Raw genomic sequence first — 19881 nt, 5'->3', positions numbered from 1 at the left:
GTCCCCAACCACTGGGCCGCAAAGCATGTGCCACCGGGCCACAAGGAAACGATATGAGTCAGCTGCACCTTTCCTCATTCACTGTCACGCACTGTTGAACTTGAACATAGGGTTGCCAACTGTCCCATATTTGCCAGGACATCCCGTATATTGGGTTAAATTGGTTTGTCCCATACGGGACCGCCCCTGTCCTGTATTTCCCCCGCTAAGGTAGAGCGTTCCTATGAAACCTTTTGTGCCGAAATAACATAAAGCGAAGAAGCAATTACCATTAATTTATATGGGAAAATTTTTTGAGCATTCCCAGACCCAAAAAATAACCTACCAAATAACACATAAAAACCTAAGGTAACACTAACATATAGTAAAATCAGGAATGATATGATAAATACACAGCCTATATAAAATAGAAATAACGTATATACAGTGTAGTTGGGAAGATTAGGCCAAAACAGATTTGTGGAAAAAAATCGGCACGTATGTGCATGCACACATCACATATGTGCATGTCACGCATGCGCACAGGTGCTTGTGCAAGGCTTCACGGTCATGGTAGTCTTTCTCGAGGTTAGAGAAGACTACGGATAGGAGAAGATGGCGGCGCAATAAAGCGTGCAGCAGCCACTCCGGTGGTGAATATCTGTTATCTGTCAAGTAGGGCGCTGTGCACAATCCTGATGTGATGGAGGCAGACATGAGAGCACGGAGGAACATCTGGTGAAACTTCTGAAATGCCTGTTTCGCTGCTGCTGCTACTGTGTGGTCCAGAATCTCCAGAGGGGAAGGCCCCGAGTCCTCGGCTTTGCTTGTTGCTCAGCGGCTGGGGCCGGTGTCAAAGCGCTCGGCAGAGATGGTGCTCGGTGTCGGAGGGCTGGTCGGAGGCTCAAAGTTTTTGGATGGACTCAAGAGTCGGCTGCGGTCGGGTGCTTCCAGGATGCTGCATCGGCAAGTTGTCAGCGCTTGGGGGTTCATGGCAGGGAGAGTTTCTCCCTTCTACCGTCTGTGTGAGATGATGGGGCTATCAGGACTTGAGACTTTTTTTTACCGTGCCCATGGTCTGCTCTTTATCAAATTACGGTATTGCTTTGCACTGTTGTAACTATATGTTATAATTACGTGGTTTTTGTCAGTTTTAGTCTTGGTCTGTCCTGTGTTTCTGTGATATCATACTGGAGGAACATTGTATCATTTCTTAATGCATGCATTTCTAAATGACAATAAGTGAGGACTGAGTGTCCTCATAATCTAATCTAATCTAAACACAAGTATCCCGTATTTGACTGCTACTTTTGTCCCTTATTTGGGAGTGAGAAAGCTGACAACCCTAACTGTAAAATACACGTTGAGGTGAGTTTAACCCTACTTGAAACCCCACCCCGGTCAGCCAGTCCGCAAGAATATTGTCAATATTAAACCGGTCCGCGGTGCAAAAAAGGTTGGGGACCTCTATTGTATCTCTTTGTTTCTTTGTAAATGCCCACATGAAATTGAATCTCAAGGTAATTCACGGTGACATACACTGTCTGTACTTTGATAATACATTTACTTAGCCTTTGACCAAACTGACCCAGACAGTGGTAGACTCCAGGTGGAGTGGAAGGAATGTGGGGAGGATAGAGCATGTTCGTGTAAAAGTGTCGTTAATGACCGGCATGGACTTGGAGAGCGAAGGACCTGTTTCCGTGCAGTATTGACTATGCCTGTACGACACAGACTCGTCCACTTTTACAACACATCCCATTAAAGTGTCCCAAACTCTGCAGGTAATCAGCTGCTCCTGGAAGACAGTTACTTTTGCAACATGTTCAGCAGTCAGTTCCCACAGGTACACCGAATCATAAGCTTCAAGCCACAGGCGAAGCATTCCCAAATAGCCAATGGACAGGGCACGGAGTGGGACCGTGGTAATCGTGATGTCGATAAGTTGGCAGCACGTACTGTATATACCCCCAATGCTCGGCCACTCTGTTAGAATCTCTGAATGGCTGGAGGTTGAAGGCCTCCCCTGGAGCTGAAGACCTGTCCGTGTGAGAATAGGTGGGTGGGAGGGTGGAAAGGGACTTTTCTATCTTTCTTTGTTTAGTTAGTTATTTAGAGATACAGTATGGAACAGGCCTTTCCTGCACATCGAGCCACACCATCTAGCAACCCACCTACTTAACACTGGGTGGAGGAGCAACACCTCATATTCTGTCTAGGTAGCCTCCAACATGATGGCATGAACATCAATTTCCCCTTCTGGTATATTTATTTATTTATTATAATTTTCCCCTACCCCTTTCCTCCTCTTTTATTTCTATTCTGGCCTCTTACCTCTTCTCCTCACCTGCTACAACATCCCTATGGGGCCCCTCGTCCTTCTATTTCTCCCCTGGTCCACTCCTCTCTCCTATCAGTCTCCTTCCTCTCCAGCCCTTTACCTTTCCCACCCACCTGGCTTCACCTGTCACCATCTAGTTATCCTCCTTCTCCTCCCTCAATCTCTTCATTCTTGTGTCTTCCCCTCCCATTCCAGTCCTGAAGAAGGACCTTAGTACAAAACATTGACTGTTTATTCATTTTCATAGATGCTGCCTGACCTGCTGAGTTTTTGTGTGTGTTACTCTAGATGCTTAAAAGTTTGAGAGTCTTTGCTTCCTCCACATTCTCTTAAGGCAGCAGATCTCAGACGCCAAATATTCACTGTACAAAAGAAAAAATCCCCCTTGGATCCTGTCTAAGCCGCCTTCTTCTCACCTTAAACATACGTCTTCTTATCTTGGACACACCAGCTATGAGGGATAAAAATAGCTATTTATCCCTTTCATCCGTCAAATAATATTATCCAGCAGGTCAGGCAGCATTCCTGCAGGAAGTTGTAAACTCTGACGCTGGGTAGGCTGGTCCCCAGGATGGAGCTGGCTGAGTTTACAACTTCAAAAGGCGATTTCTCAAGAAGGAGGTACCCATCGTTAGGATCATCTATCACCCAGGACACGTCCCTTCTCATTGCTACTATCGAGAGGAGGTACAGGAGCCCGAAGACAAAAACTCAGCATTTCAGGAACAGATTTTCTCCTCAATCATCAGATTTCTGAATGGACAACAAACCCATGAACACTACCTCACTATTTTATATATACACACTTATTGTAATTTATAGCTTACGTTATTATGCATTTCCATGTACTGCTGCTACAAAACAATACATTTCATGACATAGACCAGTGATATTAAACCTGATTCTGATTCTGAGCTATGGAGAGATCTCCACCGATGCTGCCTGACCTATTGAGTTCCTCCAGCATTTTGTGTCTGTTCCTCTCGATTTCCAGCATCTTCAAGATTCAAGAATGTTGACTGTCATTTTTGAGTACACGAGTGTAAAGGAGAACGAAATGAATGTTACTCCAGATCTGATACAGCAAAAAAAAGCACAATAAATATAAATACATAAGAGTAGCAGAATATCTTAAGTTTACAATAACATTATCCCTTTGGGGTGGAAATTACAGGTTGATTCCTAAGTCTATTGCTCATCTCCAAGGCAAGTGTTTGTTTCTTTCTTTCGCTAAATCAATAATATCGCTTTGTTCCCTTTTCCTGGTTCTGTCAGTATTTGATTCGGTGTTGATTTTTTTTTTGGTAACACGCCTGCAACATAGCACGGGTTATTTTGCCTCGTTAAAGTTACTGTGTAGTTGGCAGGCGGCTGTGTAATCAAGTTGAAGTTTAATTGTCATTCAACCATACATGAACACCCAGTCAAACAATACAGTTTTACTCCGGGGCCAAGGTGCAAAAACACAGTACCAAAGGTCACACACAGTGCAAGGCACATATAGAACGTATAAGAAAACAGCAAATACACTGACACAGAAGAAATATATATCCAAGTCCCAGAGTCCCTGAATGCTGCAGCAGTCTGCAGTTGAACACAATACAGCTTGCTTTCTGCCGCTCCACATCACCCTGGTGGAGTGCCCAACTCCAACGTCTCCCCCTGGGCACCTGCAAACAGCTGACACTGTGGTTTAAGGCCTAGTCCTTACTACAACCGAGGCCACGTAGCACCCCCACCGTTCATCAATAAACCGATGAATTGGACCTGCAGCATTCCACACCACCAATATCCAACAGGGTCTCATGATCACAAGAAAAGTAACTAACATGATCAATGGCTGTTAGACTGCACACGTTCTTTGCGCATCGATGCCTGTCTGTCACAGGCAGCATCACGGTCCGCACCAAATCCAGCTCCATAAGTTTTTCAGCCAACGAACAACTCGCTGATGGTTTAGACCTGCAGTACTTTGAGTTCTTAATGTCAGGCACTGAGTCAGAGAGGGAGGCATCATTCTCCTGTGCTTACTAAACGTGATTGCACTTGCAAAAACATCAACATAAAATCATTTTTCTTTATTGTAATGAATACTCCCAGTGTTCATAGAGATGGAGGGCTTGCAGATTTAAAGTGCACCATTCATTAAGAATTCTGTTGGAAGTGCAATATATTTGAGATATTATTGCAATTTGAGAATCGTAGTGGAGAGGCTGAACACTCAGTTTGGTCCCAGTGACAATGGCATCCACTCCAGCCCGTCACAGAAGTGACATCCTCCCCAGCTTTCTCAGTAATTGTCGGTTAAGTTTCAGTACAGACTGCAAAGAAGCAGCAGTTGGATTACTGGAGCAACAAACAATCTGTTGGAGGAACTCAGCTGGTCGAGCAGTATCTATGGGAGGGGGGGAGTAAATTATCAATATTTCAGGTCGAAAGCCTGCACATAAAACATCGACCACTTCTCTCTCCCCCCACCACCGCGGTTCCTCCAGGAGATTGTGGCTCCAAGTGCCAACGTGTTTGGCTGGTTTCTCGGCGTTTTTATTGTTGGGGATGGTGGGATCAGAGGGGAAAGTGGGAGGGAAATAGTGATTACAATTAGTCTTGGCACCCTGGATCAGAGGAAGGCTTCAGACTACCCTCTAGAAGTTATTGCCACACACTCTGAAATGGTTATCAACTTGTACATCTACAGAACATTTTTTTGTCTGTTAATATTTTTTTACGTGCTGTATGTGATTGCAATGCACCTGATCGTAAGTCCCTACAAAGGATTGAGGGAACTGCTGAAAAAATCATTAGGGTCTCCCTCCCACTCATCAGGGATATTTATCAGGAGCGCTGCATACACAGGACCCTTAGCATTGTCAGCGATCCCTTCTGTCCATCCAACAATCCCTCTGACCCCTACCACCAGGCAGGAGGTACCGTAGCATTAGGACAAGAATTGTTAGGAGGGGAAACAGGTTCTCACACCAGACCATGAGACTACTGAACTCCCTGCCACCACCCAGCTCTCATCACATATGAAACACCAGTAGCATTATACTGTTTACTTTTTAACTTGGGTCGTACTGAAATGCACCTTGTTATTTGCTAATTTATTTGTGGTGACATCACTTTGTGTGCTATGTGTGTGAGACATATGTACTCTGTTGTGCACTTTGGTCCTGAGGTACACTGTTTCACTTGGTGGTATACACGCGTACGGTTGAATGGCAATAATCTGAATTTGAATTTGAACTTGATATACATACTGCGCTTTGCACCTTGGTCCCTGAGGTACGTTGTTTCGTTTCGTCATACGCTCATGGTCGAATGACAATAAACTCGAACTTGAAGGACATGTATTCCTATAGCACCACACACATCCTTCGCAGCATGTCAGAAAATACCTTGCATCCAACGAAGCCTAGTCACTGGTCTAATGGAATAATTATCATAGGACAACCTGATTACCTGTGGTGACTCTTAACTCTTCGGGGCAGTGCATATTATAACTGGAGCTCAGGCTTCAGTGTTAGTGGTTAAGTTACTGGATTAACAGCTAGAATTCCAGAGCACTGGTCCGTTGACATGTGTTCAAATCCTACCATGAAGGATGGGGAGCTTAGCCTCCAGCAATTAAATCTCTTACGAAACATAGTTAATCTCAACAGGTGACCATGAACCCACAGGACCTCAGTAGAAACAGATTCATCCAGTTCATTCTGTAGACATCTGACTGGTTGCATCATGATCTGGTGCAGCAATTCAAATGCACAGAAACAAAAGAAGCTGCAGAATGTAGAGGTCTCTTCCCAAAACATCACAGGCACACCTTTCTCAATCTTTCTGACTCTATCTCTGGAGACAGCTTATCCCATTTCCAACACCACCCTCTCCGTTCTCAGTCTCTCTGTCTCTCTCTCTGGAGACAACTTATCTACTGATGTCTATTATAAACCCACTGGCTCTCACAGCTACCTGGACTATACCCCTTCCCTCCCTCTTACTTGTAAAAACACTATACCCTTCTTCTCAATTCCTCCGTCTCCATCGCATCTGCTCTCTGGATGAGGCTTTTCATTTCAGAATGAAGGAGATGTCCTCCTTTTTCAAAGGAGGGGGCTTCCCTTCCTCCACCATCAATGCTGTCCTCAACCACATCTCTTCCATTTCATGCATCTCTGCTCTCACTACATCCTCCAGCCACCCTACCAAGGATAGAGTTCCTCTTGTCCTCACCTACTACCCCACCAGCCTTCGTGTCCAGCACATAATTCTCTGCCATCTCCAAAGGGATCCCACCACCAAGCACATCTTTCCCTCTCCCCAACTTCTGCTTTCCGCAGGAATCATTCCCTACACAGCTCCCTCGTCCATTCATCCCTCCCCACTGATCTCCCTCCTGGCACTTATCCTTGCAAGCGGAACAAGAGCTACACCTGCCCCTACACCTCCCTCACTATCATTCAGGGCCCCAAACAGTCCTTCCGGGTGAGGTGACACTTCCCTGTGAGTCTGTTGAGGTCATTTACTGTGTCCGGTGCTCCTGTATATCGGAGAGACCCAATGTAAATTGGGAGACCACTTCGCCGAGCATCTATGCTCCGTTCGCCAGAAGAAGCAGGTTCCCCCTGCTGTCATCCATTTTCATTCCATCGACTTCCCATTCACATTCCAATATGCCAATCCATAGCCTCCTCTACTGTTCTGATGAGACCACACTCAAGTTGGAGGAATAACGCCTTATATTACGTCTGGGCAGCCTCCAACCGGATGGCATGAACACTGATTTCTCAAGCTTCCGTTAATGTCCCCCCACCCCTGCCTTCACCATTCCCCATCCCCTTTTTCCTCTCTCACCTTAACTCCGTGCCTGCCCATCGCCTCCCTCTGGTGCTCCTCCCCTCTTTCTTTCTTCCATGGCCTTCTGTCCTCTCCTATTAGATTCCCCTTTCTCTGGCCCTGTTTCTCTTTCACCAATCAAGTTCCCAGCTCTTTACTTCATCCCTCCCCCCCCCAAGATTTCACCTATCACTTTGTGTTTCTCCCTCCCCTTCCCCTACCTTTTAAATCTACTCCTCATCTTTTTCTCTTCAGTCCTGCTGAAGAGTCTTGGCCCGAAACATCGACTGTACTCTTGTCCATAGATGCCGCCTGGCCTGCTGAGTTCCTCCAGCATTTTCAGTGTGTTGCTCTGGATTTCCACACCTGTAGGTTTTCTCTCGTTTGTGACAGGCACGTCCCTCCTCACCGTATAGTGTCTATGTAAGGCACTGCTGAAAGAAGTCAGCACCTGTCATCAAAGAACCCACTAGCCAGGCCGTGCCATCTCCTAGCAGCTCCCATCAGGCAGAAGGTACAGAAGCCTGAAGTCCCACACCATCAGGTTCAAGAACAGCTCTTTCCCTTCAACTATTCACTCCTTGAACCAACCGATAAAACCCTAATCACCACCTCAGAACAGCAACACTCTGACCACTTTGCACCACAATTGACTTTTCTATATTCTAATTCTGTTCTTTTAGATATTCTTTTGATTAATTTATGTTTTTTGTTGTGTACCTGATGCCATATGTCAGGATGCTCTACAAATAAGATTTTCACTGCTTCTGTGTATACGTGTACTTGTGTGTACTGTACTGTACTACTGTTGCTAAACAACAAATTTAAAATCGCATAAGACAGTGAAAGTAAACCGGATTCTGATAGGACAATGAACTCGACTTGCCCTGAGACCCGCGGTATTTCCCCAGTCTGACCTGTGTTTCATTCTATATTCCGCCTGGGTAGCCTCCAACCTGACCACAGGAACACTGCTTTCTCCAATTTCCAGTACTTCTCCCCTCCCCCCTCCCTCCCCCTCTCTTTTTTCTATTCCCTATTCTGGTTCTCCTCTTACCCCTTCTCTTCTCCTCAATTGCTCATCTCCTCCCTCTGGTGCCCGTCCTCCTTCCCTTTCTTCCTTGGCCCACTGTCCTCTTCACTCAGATTGCTCTTTCTTCAGCCCTTTACCTCTTCCACTGATCATCTCCCAGCTTGTACACTCTCCCCCTTCCCCACACCTCCTGCCCCCTTCCTTTCCAGTCCTGATGGAGGCTCTCAGCCTGAAACGCCGACTGTTTATTCCTCTCCAGAGATGCTGACTGGCCTGTGAAGCTCCTCCAGTGTTGTTTATTTATTCAGTCAGCGATACAGCGTGAAACAGGCCCTTCCAGCCCAACCCTAGCCTAATCACAGGACAATTTACCTCCTAACTGGTATGTCTTTGGACTGTGGGGGGAAACTGGAGCACCTGGAGTTGTGTATGTGTGTGTATGCTGCTCAGTGTTAATTACTTCCTCTGCTCTGCAATTAGGAATGGATAATAATAACGGTCAGGGACAAGGACATTTTGTGAACAAAGGAAATGAATTAAAAGTACGGGCACAGAGTCATTTGCAAGCATCTGAACAACAGCTTCTCCAGCTGTACCAGGGCATCCACAAGCTCTGCAGCCAATAAAGTCCTTTCTCAAGTGTTGTAACATAGAACATGACCACTTAAATCTGTTCCATAGTGAATTTGAGTGGGGGATGGATATCAGCCTCAGCACCTAGGAGTACGACCTTTCTTGCTCTACTGGTCCTGAGGTCTCAGTCTTCTACCTGCGAGAGCCGAGGGGGACCTCCGTTTGACATATCAACTGATAGACGATACATCTGCCGGTGAGGTACTCCCCATCAGAAGGGAGGACCTAAGTTTTTTTGCACTTAGATTTCTGGAGCAAGACTTGAAGCCACAACCTCAGACAAGAGTTTTACCATGGTCGGGGATTGAGGCCCAGGGGTTGAATCGGACATCCGGAAGTTGAGGCCCGTTGGCTGGAGCCGAAGTCTGCAAATCTCTGCACTAGGTAAGTCGGAGGCCCATTGTCTGTGAGTCCGAGTCGCAATCCGCAGGAAGCTGAAGACAGCCTGTACTAGGGTTGGAGGACGGCGTATGTGCGAGGGAGACAGGGAGGAACCAGGCTTGTTTGGTTGTCATTGTCTCGTTACCTGTTGCTTTGCGTTTTGATGTGCTCTCTGTTCTCCCAGACATGGTGGGCGTGAGAATAGATGGTGACACTCGCAGGCTGCCCCTGGCACGTCTTTAGGTCGTGTTGGTTATTGATGCAAATGAAGCATTTCACTGTATCTTTCAATGTGCTTGTGATAAATACAGTTGAACCTTGAATCTTGAATCTAGCCAATGTCTTAGAAGAAGAGCTCAGGACCCAGGCTGTTTGAAACTTGACCCTCAAAGTCCAACAGCTGATCGTTAGGGACCTAAATCCTGGCGTGATTCAGCACTTCGACAAGATTGAGCCAGAATAGGCACAGTTCCAGCCTGCAATCATTGTTAGTTCACCAAAATGTGCTGCAGATGTTTTAAGTGTCAAGGTATACACTCAGTGGCCACTTTATTAGTTACAGGAGGTATCCAACAAACTGGCCATTGAATATATTTCCATAGGTTCATAATGTTCTGCTGCTGTAGCTCATCCACTTCAAGGCTCGACATGCGTGTTCAGAGATGCTCTTCTGCACACCACTGTTGTAACAGGTGGTTATATAAGTTACCATTACCTTCCTTTCATCTCGAACCCGTCTTGTCATTCTTCTCTGACCCTTTCACTAACAAAGCGCTTTCACCTACAGAACTGCCACTCACTGGATGTTCTTGTCTGTTTTCTGCACCGTTCTCTGTAAACTCAAGAGACGGCTGTGCGTGAAAATCCCAGGAGATCAGCAGCTTCTGAGATACTGAAACCACCCCGTCTGGCACCAACAATGGTCAACGTCACTTAGATCACATTTCTTCCCCATTCTGATGTTTGGTCTGAGCTTCTTGAGCACGTCTGAATGCTTTTATGCATTGAGTTGCTGCCACATGATCGGCTGATTAGATATCTGCATTCATGAGCAGGTGTACAGGTGTACCTGATAAAGTGGCCACTGGGAGTACATGAGAGGTAAATTTAAAATGGATAGATAAATTATCATTTTAATCCCAGCCTCCCTTGTACGCTCCCTTTAAATTTCAGATCATTCACAGTAGGATGAATGAATCAGCCAACCCCTACCCCCCTATGCATGTCCCACTGAACTACCTGAAGGCAATCCAAATGTCAGACATCACTGTCATCTAAGGTGGGTCAAAGCCCTTTGCTAGAAATCGATTTGTTCCCTCCCACCATTTGTCCAGCCACAGGTCCAACTGAGCATTAGACAGTGCAGCTCCTGATGGGTGGGAAGACACAGGGTGGAAACAAATTGATTGTGATCAATTACATGCCTGTTTTTCAACATAAAATAGCACGTTACATGTAATCTGTGTTGCCCTAGTATTCACTCAATATTTGGAGCCACTTCCCCAAAAGGCAAAGCCTCCTCCATTACAATTCCTTGCCATTGTAATTCCAGTGAAACATAAACGCATATTGTTAGTGAAAAAAACCTTGGGCTTTCGCTTTGCTGCGTTTTTTAAAGCACTGCACATCTGTCTTGGTACATTACATTTCCAGATGCGTGTATTTTTCAACGGCCCCCTTAACTGCAAAAAAAAGCACTCAATCGTAGGGTGATTTATGCAAAATCATACTCAACCCCGCGTTTCGTTTTAATTCCCTATTTTAGATATAAAACGTGCAAAGTCTATTGACATAAGCTCGTAAATTGTAAAAAGGTGGCTAATAAAGAATACAAAAATATTATTGCAATGAAGGTATTGCGCAGTCAGAAACGGCAGCTTTTTAACATATAATTCTTTACGACGTTGTATAGATTCATATCTTCTTTTAAGTACTGACATTAAGTGTTGCCGATTAAACCCCCTTTTAGAACATGCAATGCAAAAGAAAAGCATTATTTTTACAGCTATGATGCATGCATAAAGCGAAAGAGATGTAAATGCAGTTTTTTGTTTACCTGTTTGATGTGGAGCGGGGTGATTGAAAATCAGATGAAATTCGCTGCAGTCTTTCCGACTCCTCGCCTGTGTTGACGGCGCCTCGCCACCGCGGGCGCTGCAGGACAGACTCCCAGTACGCCCAACATGGGTGTGGAGCCGACATTGCTGGTAAACTCAGTGTAGAAGTTATATTTTAACATGTAATAAACATTTACAGCACGTCTTTCGTTTACGTAGCACTTGTATGTTGCTTGCACTAATGTCGTTTATTTTGTTATGTATAATTTATGCTAATTCAAGTTTATGTTAACTGATGTTTATCATTGTAATATACTGCACTTCCGCTGTAAAAAGCTAATTTTCATTGCGTTTACATCCATAAAACCATAAGACGCAGGAGCAAATTAGTCCATTCAGTCCATCCCTCTGTGTTTTGAGCATGGCTGATTCATTTTTCCTCTCAATCCAATTCCCCTGCCTCATGTCTCAGGAAGGAAGACACGAAAGCCTGAAGACGCACACTTAACGTTTTAGGTACAGCTTCTTCCCCTCTGCTGCCTGATCTCTGATGGACATTGAGCCCATGAACACCACCTCATTATTTCTGCTTTCTATTTACATATTTGCATTACTTGTTTTAGTGTGTTTCTATATTTATTTACCTGGTTTTTATTTATTGTTTATATATATTTCTTATTGCATGTCAGGTCACACATCTGAGTGCTACTGGTACCATACTACCTGTCGCATGGTCGGGTGGTCGGCGACTAAACCAGCTCCCCCACCAGGCTTGCCTGGTGAGGAGGGTGGCTAGACACCCTGCCGGACGACAAACAAGACCTGTCAAAGGGTGGACGAACCCTCTCGTAGGGTCATCTAGCAAACACTTGCCATGAAGCGCGGAAAGGGCATCCCTTGCATCGAAGCTTGGTCTGGCCACTCACTGCAACAGAACTTCCCCCGGCCGTCTTGGACCCCACCATGCCACTGCATCTGGGAGGGGATGTCGAGAGGGTGGGTCTGGACCTGTGCAACCCCCTACTCACCTAAAATCCATTCACGTAGATGCTGTTCCTTTCTGAGGAGTGGGGTCAACCCCACTAACTGACTGAAAGGAACCATCATCATCCTATGGGATGGATAGCCAGAGGTATTTCTTACTATAATTTATAGTTTTTAATGTATTATATTTTACTGCTGCAGTAAAACAGCAAATTTCACAGCATATGTCAGTGATATTGAATCTGATTCTGATTCTGCCTTACCTACTACTGACTCAGCCTGCAAGATAACCTTCAGAGAATCCTGCACTAGCACCCCCAAGTACCTTTGCAGCTCCGATGTTTGAATTTTCTCCCTATACAGGAAAGACTTTTATTCATTCTACATGACCATACACTTCCTGACACTGTTTTCCATGTGCCACTTTGTCCATTCTCCTGATCTGTCAAGCCCTTCTGCAGACACCCTGCTTCCTCAACACTATCCGCCCCTCCACCTATCTTTGTATCGTCTGCAAACTGTAAGAAGTTTGCACCTCCTTCCCGTGACTGCGTGTGGTCCCTCCGGGAGGCGTGGAAGTTAGTCTTTAGAGGGTTAGGGTTAGCAAGCTGTGAGCATGCTATGTTGGTGCCAGAAATGTGGCAATATTTGTAGACTGCCCAGCAGAATCCTCACTCAGATGACTTGGTGCATTTCACCGCATGTTTCACTGGGCATGTAGCAAATAAAGCCAATCCTCACTAAAGGGGAGGTATGTAGTAGGAAGCCGAAGGGCAACTTTTCCACCCAGAGGGTGGTCCATACACTGAACGAGCGGCTAGAGGAAGTGGTTCAGACTTTTAAAAGACCATTGTTCGGGTACACGGATAGAAAAGATTTAGAGGGATATGGGCCAAATGTGGGCACATGGCTTAGCCGGGTATCTCGGTCAGCATGAACCAGTTGGGCCACAGGGCCTGTTCCCTGCTGAGCGACTCTGTGACTGGAAAGGTGGAAGTGAGACTTTTAAGGAAATGGAAAAAAGGGCCCAAAATCTTGGACAAAGATGAAAATGTTCAGGGGTACGTCTGGAGGAGAGCTGAGAGTGTTCGCTACTTGTGGATTCATTTTGGGGCCGGTGTAAGAGGAGTGTGGTGGCTTAGGAGAGCTGAAGGATCATCATTAAAAAATTTACGTAAAGAAATCTGTGATGGAAAAAGGAAAAACCTGGAAACACTGGACAGGTCAGGCAGCATCTGTGGAGACAGAAACAGTGAATCTGTTCTGATGAAAGGTTCCAAGCCTGAAACATTCATGTATTGATATATTCAGAGATACAACACAGAATAGGCCTAGCAACCCACAGATTTAACTCTAGCCTAATCACAGGACAATTTACAATGACCAATTGACCCACTAACCGGTACAACTTTAGACAGTGGGAGAAAACAGGAGCTCCCGGAGGAAACACGTGCACACATGGGGAAAGTACAGATTTCCTCACAGAAGATGCCTGAATTGAACTCCAAACTCTGAAGCCCTGAGCTGTAATAGTGTCACACTAACTGCTTCTTTTTCCACCGATTCCGCCTTCCAGGCACTTACTGCTTCTATTCATATTGGCTGATTATTGTCATCTGTACCAAGATACAGTGGCATTGCAGGGCTGATTACAAGCAAGAGAAAATCTGCAGATGCTGGAAATCCAGAGCCACACACACAAAATGCTGGAGGAACTCCACAGGCCAGGCGGCATCTATGGAAAAGAGTACAGTCGACGTTTCAGGCTGAGACCCTTCATCAAGTTAGAGAGAACCTTGTTTTGGAAACACTCCAGTTTAATGAGCAACACACACAAACACACTGGATGAACAGCAGGTCAGGCAGTACCTATGGAGTCAATGTTTCTGGCCAAGATCCTTCATCAGGACTGGAATGAGGAGTACAAGTCAGCAGGCGATCGGTGAGACCAGGTGAGGGGAGATGGTCTAATGAGATAGAGGTTTGATGATGGAAGCTGGCTATGGGAGGCTTTAGAGGATGCAGGGGTCAGAAGCTGAGCAGGCACTTATCACCCACAGAAGGCAGAGAAGAACCCAACATGTTATTATCAGGCTAGAGTCATGTATAAACCAAACTACAACAGTATAGTAACACACAAGGTGCTGGAGGAACACAGTGGGTCAACAGCATCTATGGAGGCAGATGGACAATTGGTGCTTCATGTCCAGACCCTGCATCTCAAAGCTTGAAGTAAATTTATTATCAAAGTAAATATATGTCACCATATACAACCTTGAGATTCATCTTCTTCCAGGCATTTACAGGAAGATAAAGAAATACAATAGAATTAATGATCGAATGTACATAAACAAATACTGACAACCAATGGGCAAAAGAAGACATATTGTGCAAACAAATAAAAATAAAATAAAAATAAGTAATTACACAATGGTGAGAACATGAGTTGTAGAGTCCTTGAAAGTGAGGAACCAGTCTAGAGATGAGGTGAGTTAAGTTATCCATGTTGGTTCAAGAGCCTGATGGTTGAAGGGTAATAACTGTTCCTAAACCTGGTGGTGTGGGACCTAAGACTCCTGTACCTCTTTCCTGATGGCAGCTGTGAGAAAAGGGCATGACCTGGACAGTGGAGGTCCCTAATGATGGATGCTCCATGTGGATGTGCTCAATGGTGGGGAGGGCTTTTCCTGTGATGGACTGGGCTGTGTCCACCACTTTCTGTAGACTTTTCCATTCCTGGGCATTGGTGTTTCCATACCAGACCATGGTGCACCTGGTAAAGATACTCTCAAGGTACGGATTGAAAGGCAGCACAGCAGATTACAGTATATTCCTGACAGCCAGAAGTGAATCTGATCAAGTAGGTCAATGGTTATCATTGCTACTCTTTTTTTAATATATTCCAGATTTATTTAATTACTTACCAGGATGGGATCGTAATTCCTGATCTTCAGACAAATGTTCAGGACTTCAAATGCTAGTCTGGCAACTTAATCATTATTCTGCCATCTCCTCCGTGTTTGAGTATAGTCGCACTGCACAGAAACAGACTCTGCTGCCCAATTACCATCAGCACTGATGCACCCCAAGCCACCGTGCTTAGTCCCCTGCTCTACTCACTTTACACTTGTGACTGTGAGGCCGTGTACTATTGTGTATTTAATATTTCAGGTAGTATTTGAGTAATATTGTAAATATATTGTTTGATTAAGCATTCTTGTTTATTTGCATAATTCATTATGGGTTATATGTAAAAATGAGTGAATTGCATACATCATGACACTACCACATGATATGTGCATGCCTCATTTAAAGTAAAAATGAACTAAGACTTGCATCTCTCAGCTCTCTTGTTTTCCTTTCGATTAGTTTTTATGTTTTGGAGTTACAAAACATAACAGTGGCAAGGAGGTATTTTTAAAATGAACCCCAGACGATTACCTACCTGTTGAAGTGCAATGAGGCGTTCAAGTTTAAAAAAAAAGCACAGTGAGAAACGTGGTGTTCAAAAAAAGTGCAGCACTTTTTTCCTTTTGAGCAACAAGTTTTCTTCACAAAAGGAATAACAATTGAGGGAAAAAAGGCAGAATAGGGATGAATTCATAGGTTTGTAAAGTGTTGGTACCAGATGGTAATAAACATGAAACAAGAGAGCAGAAGTAGCTGGCTACTTTGGAAAGTTTGATACATTTGATTGCACAAAAGGTATCTGGAATATGTATACTGAAAGGATAGATCAGTATTTTAAAGCAAGTGGATTAGCTAATGATGAACAAGTGCCAGTTTTGCTGAGTGCATTGGATTTCAACGCATCCAGTTTACTTTGAAATTTAACTGCTCCAGCCAAACCAGCCAAAATGAGCTTTGCTGATATTGTGAAAGTAATGCAGGAACATTTAGAACCAAAACCATTATTGATTGCAGAACACTTTAGGTTTCATAAGCAGAATCAAAAGGAAGGGGAGTTCATTTCAGCGTATGTGTCTGAATTGAAGAAGTTGTCTGAGTATTGTCAGTTCAGTAATGGGCTTAATAATGCACTGAGAGATTGTTTAGTTAGTGAAATCATACATGAAAGCATTAAAAATGGCTTCTAACTGAAGCATAACTTACATTTAAAAGAGCAGTTTAAATAGCTGTATCAGTGGAAACAGCAGACAGAGACATAATTGAGTTGAGTCAGGAATGAAAGTGAGCCTGAACAAAATTGTAAGTCTTTACAAAGGCCTGCCTGGCCAAACAAGTTGCATCACCATTGTGGCAGGGGCTCACATATACCAGACCAATGTAGACTTAAAGGCAAAACCTGCAGATAATGCACCAAAGTAGGACACATACAAAGAGCATGTCAGGCAAACAAAAATAAATCCGCTGCACAGAGAAGAGAAGGAGATAAAAAGTTAAGCTGCAGTTTCAAAAAGGGCACCAAATAGCATGCTGTTGATGATAAATCTGATGTGATTAGAGTGACACAGGACTGAATAGCCTTAGGGTTTACAATGTGAAAACTTACAATACACAAGCAATATGGCTTACACCAGAAGTGAACTGCAAATTAATTAAATTGGAATTGGACACTGGCTCGGCTGTTTCAGTCATTCCACAAAACGAGTTTGAACAACAATTTAAAAATACTGAACTAAAGTCTGCATATATGCATATATATATATACACTTATACTGGAGAAAAGATAACTCCAGTATGAATGAAATTCATAACAGTGAAATACAACGGCCAACAAGTCACATTGAGCTTGTAAGTGGTAAAACCAGGAGGGCCAGCATTGTGGGGGCATGATTGGCTGAGGTAATTACAGCTTAATTGGAGATCATTATCCATCATTTACATGCCACATCTCCTGCAACAGAGTCAACTGAAAGCCAATTAAGCACGGCTACTGGATGATGCCACAGTAGTGTTCAAGGATGGCATTGGAAAACTCAAACATACCAAGGGTAAAATAGTGTTAAATGAAAATGCCACACCCAAGTTTTACAAAGCCCATCTGGTTCCTTATACCATCTGTGATAAAGGAGCCAGTGAGCTAGATCACCTGGAGGCTGAAGGAATTCTTTTCAGGGCTGAGTGGAGCCCGTGGGCAAGCCAGTGGTCCCAGTAGCCAAGAAGGATGGGTCTGTCAGGATCTGTGGTGATTTTAAGGTCACCTTCAATCCCGTACCGAAAGTAGAGCAATACTCTCTGCCCAGGACAAAGGATACCTTTGCAAATCTTTCTGGAGGAAAACACTTCAGCAAGATGGATTAGCTGAGACCTACCTACAAATGGAGATGGAAGAAGAGTCTGAACTATTTCTCACCATAAACACTCACAATAATAGACTTATCACTATCAATTATCACTATGATAGGCTTATTTTTAGAGTAGCAACTGCATTAGGACTCTGTCCAAGCACACAGTGTTACCTGGATGACATCACTGTACATCTCCAAAATCTCAAGAAAGTGTTAAAAAGATTAGAAGATTATAGGCTCAGTGCACGACACAACAAGTGTGAATTTTTTGAACCACCATTGACACGCAAGTATTACACAAGCGTGCTGAGGAAATTCAAGCAATGGTAGACGTCATAAGATCAAAGGGCATGTCAGAGTTTTTTTTGGATTAGATTATGAAGACACGCAGTCCTCTTTTATTGTCATTTAGTAATGCATGCATATTTCCTCCGGTGTGATATCACAAAACACAGGACAGACCAAGACTGAAAAAACGAACAAAACCACATAATTATAACATATAGTTACAACAGTGCAACAATACCAGGACTTGATGAAGAACAGTCCATGAGCACAGTAAAAGTTCAAAGTCTCTCAAATGTCCCACATCTCACACAGATGGGAGAAGGAAGAAAAACTCTCCCTTCCATGCCCGACCACAGTCCAACTCTGAGTTGTCCGAAAACTTCGAGCCTCCAGTCAGCTGTCCAACGCCGAGTACCGAGCACCATCTCTATCTGAATGATTCAACCTCAATCTTGGTCGCCAACAGCAGGCAAAGCCGGGGATTTTGAGGCCTTCCCTCCGGAAGATTCTTGATCACGCAGTAACAACAGCAGCGAACGGGCGTTTCAGAAACTTCTCCAGATGTTCCTCTGTGCTTTCACGTCTGTTTCCATCAAATCAGAGTTGCCCACGGCCCCTATTTAACGGATACGATATCATTTTCACCGGAGGGCTGCGCACACGCGTCACGCTGCTATCTCTCCTCCGACCCAATTTTAGAATTTGCAGTCCTTTTTAGGATTTGTCGGTTACTATAACAGGTTCCTGTCAAACCTGGTCAAGGCAGTGTGAGGTAGCTTTCCAAAAGGTAAAGGAAATGGTGATGTTAGACACTGTACTCACACATTATGTCCACATCATCCAGTGAAGCTTGTCATGCACTGTTCAGGCCGCCAACACGTCCAGAAGAATGATGCCCAGAGCTGTCAGAACCACTTCCTACAGTCCCAGAGTCACCTCCTACAACCACCATGAAGCAGGCCCTAGATCTCGAGATTGTTTCACAACCTCAAGTCTCACCTGCCAGGAAAGATGTAATTCCACAAGAGTAAGAAAGCCTCCAGGGAGATTAAATCTTTAGGCCTGAATGGGACTATTTGAAAATGTACTATGCAGTGGATAGCTGTATAGTAGTTGTATTATATAGTATACTACGTTTATCATTGAGATGCATTCTGTATTTAGTGGAGTTTATAGCTAAGTAGGGAGGAGTGTTGTATATTTAGTAATATTGTCAGAATATTGTTTGATTAAGCATTCTTGTTCATTTAAATAATTCATTACAGGTTATATATAAAAATACGTGAATTGCATAGGTCCTGGCACTACTGGTGACCTGCCTTGCTTAAAGTAAAAACACAAACTAAGACTTGCATCTCTCAATGCACACAAAATGCTGGAGGAACTGAGCAGGTCAGGCAGCATCTATGGAGGTGAATAGATAGACGATGTTTCGGGCAAAGGCCCCTCCGACTTCCAGCATCCGCAGACTTTCTCACATCTCTCAGTTCTCTTGTTTTCTTTTCAATTCTTTTTTATGTTTTGGAGTTACAAGCACAGCTCCAATCCCATATTTAAACTTGCTGACTACACTATTGTTGTTGGCCGAATCAAAGGTGGTGATGAATCAGCAAGTAGGGGGGAGATTGAAAATCCGGCTGAGTGGTGCCACAACAACCTCTCACTCAATGTCAGCAAGACCCAGGAGCTGATTATTGACTTCATGAGGAGGAAACTAAAGATCCGTGAGTCAGTCCTCGTCAGGAGATCAGAGGTGGAGAGGGGCAGTAACTTTAAATTTCTCAGCGTTATCATTCCAGAGGGTCTGTCCTGTGTCCTGCACAGGAGCACTTCCACTTTCTTAGACGTTTGCACAGATTTGGCAGTTCATCTAAAACTTTGGCAAATTTCTTTAGATGTACTGTATGATGACCGGTTGCATCACAGTCTGGCATGGAAACACTAATGAATAGAGAAACCTACAAAAGTAATGGATACAGCCCAGTCATCGCAGGCAAAGCCCTCCCCACCACTGGGAACATTGACAAGGAGGGCACCACTGAGCACATCTATATGAAACACTGTCACAGGAAAGCAACATCCATCATCGGTGACCTCCAC

This window comes from Mobula birostris, chromosome 18 (assembly GCF_030028105.1).
Source record: "Mobula birostris isolate sMobBir1 chromosome 18, sMobBir1.hap1, whole genome shotgun sequence".
Taxonomy (NCBI): domain Eukaryota; kingdom Metazoa; phylum Chordata; class Chondrichthyes; order Myliobatiformes; family Myliobatidae; genus Mobula; species Mobula birostris.
Note: the sequence above shows the minus strand (reverse complement) of the source record.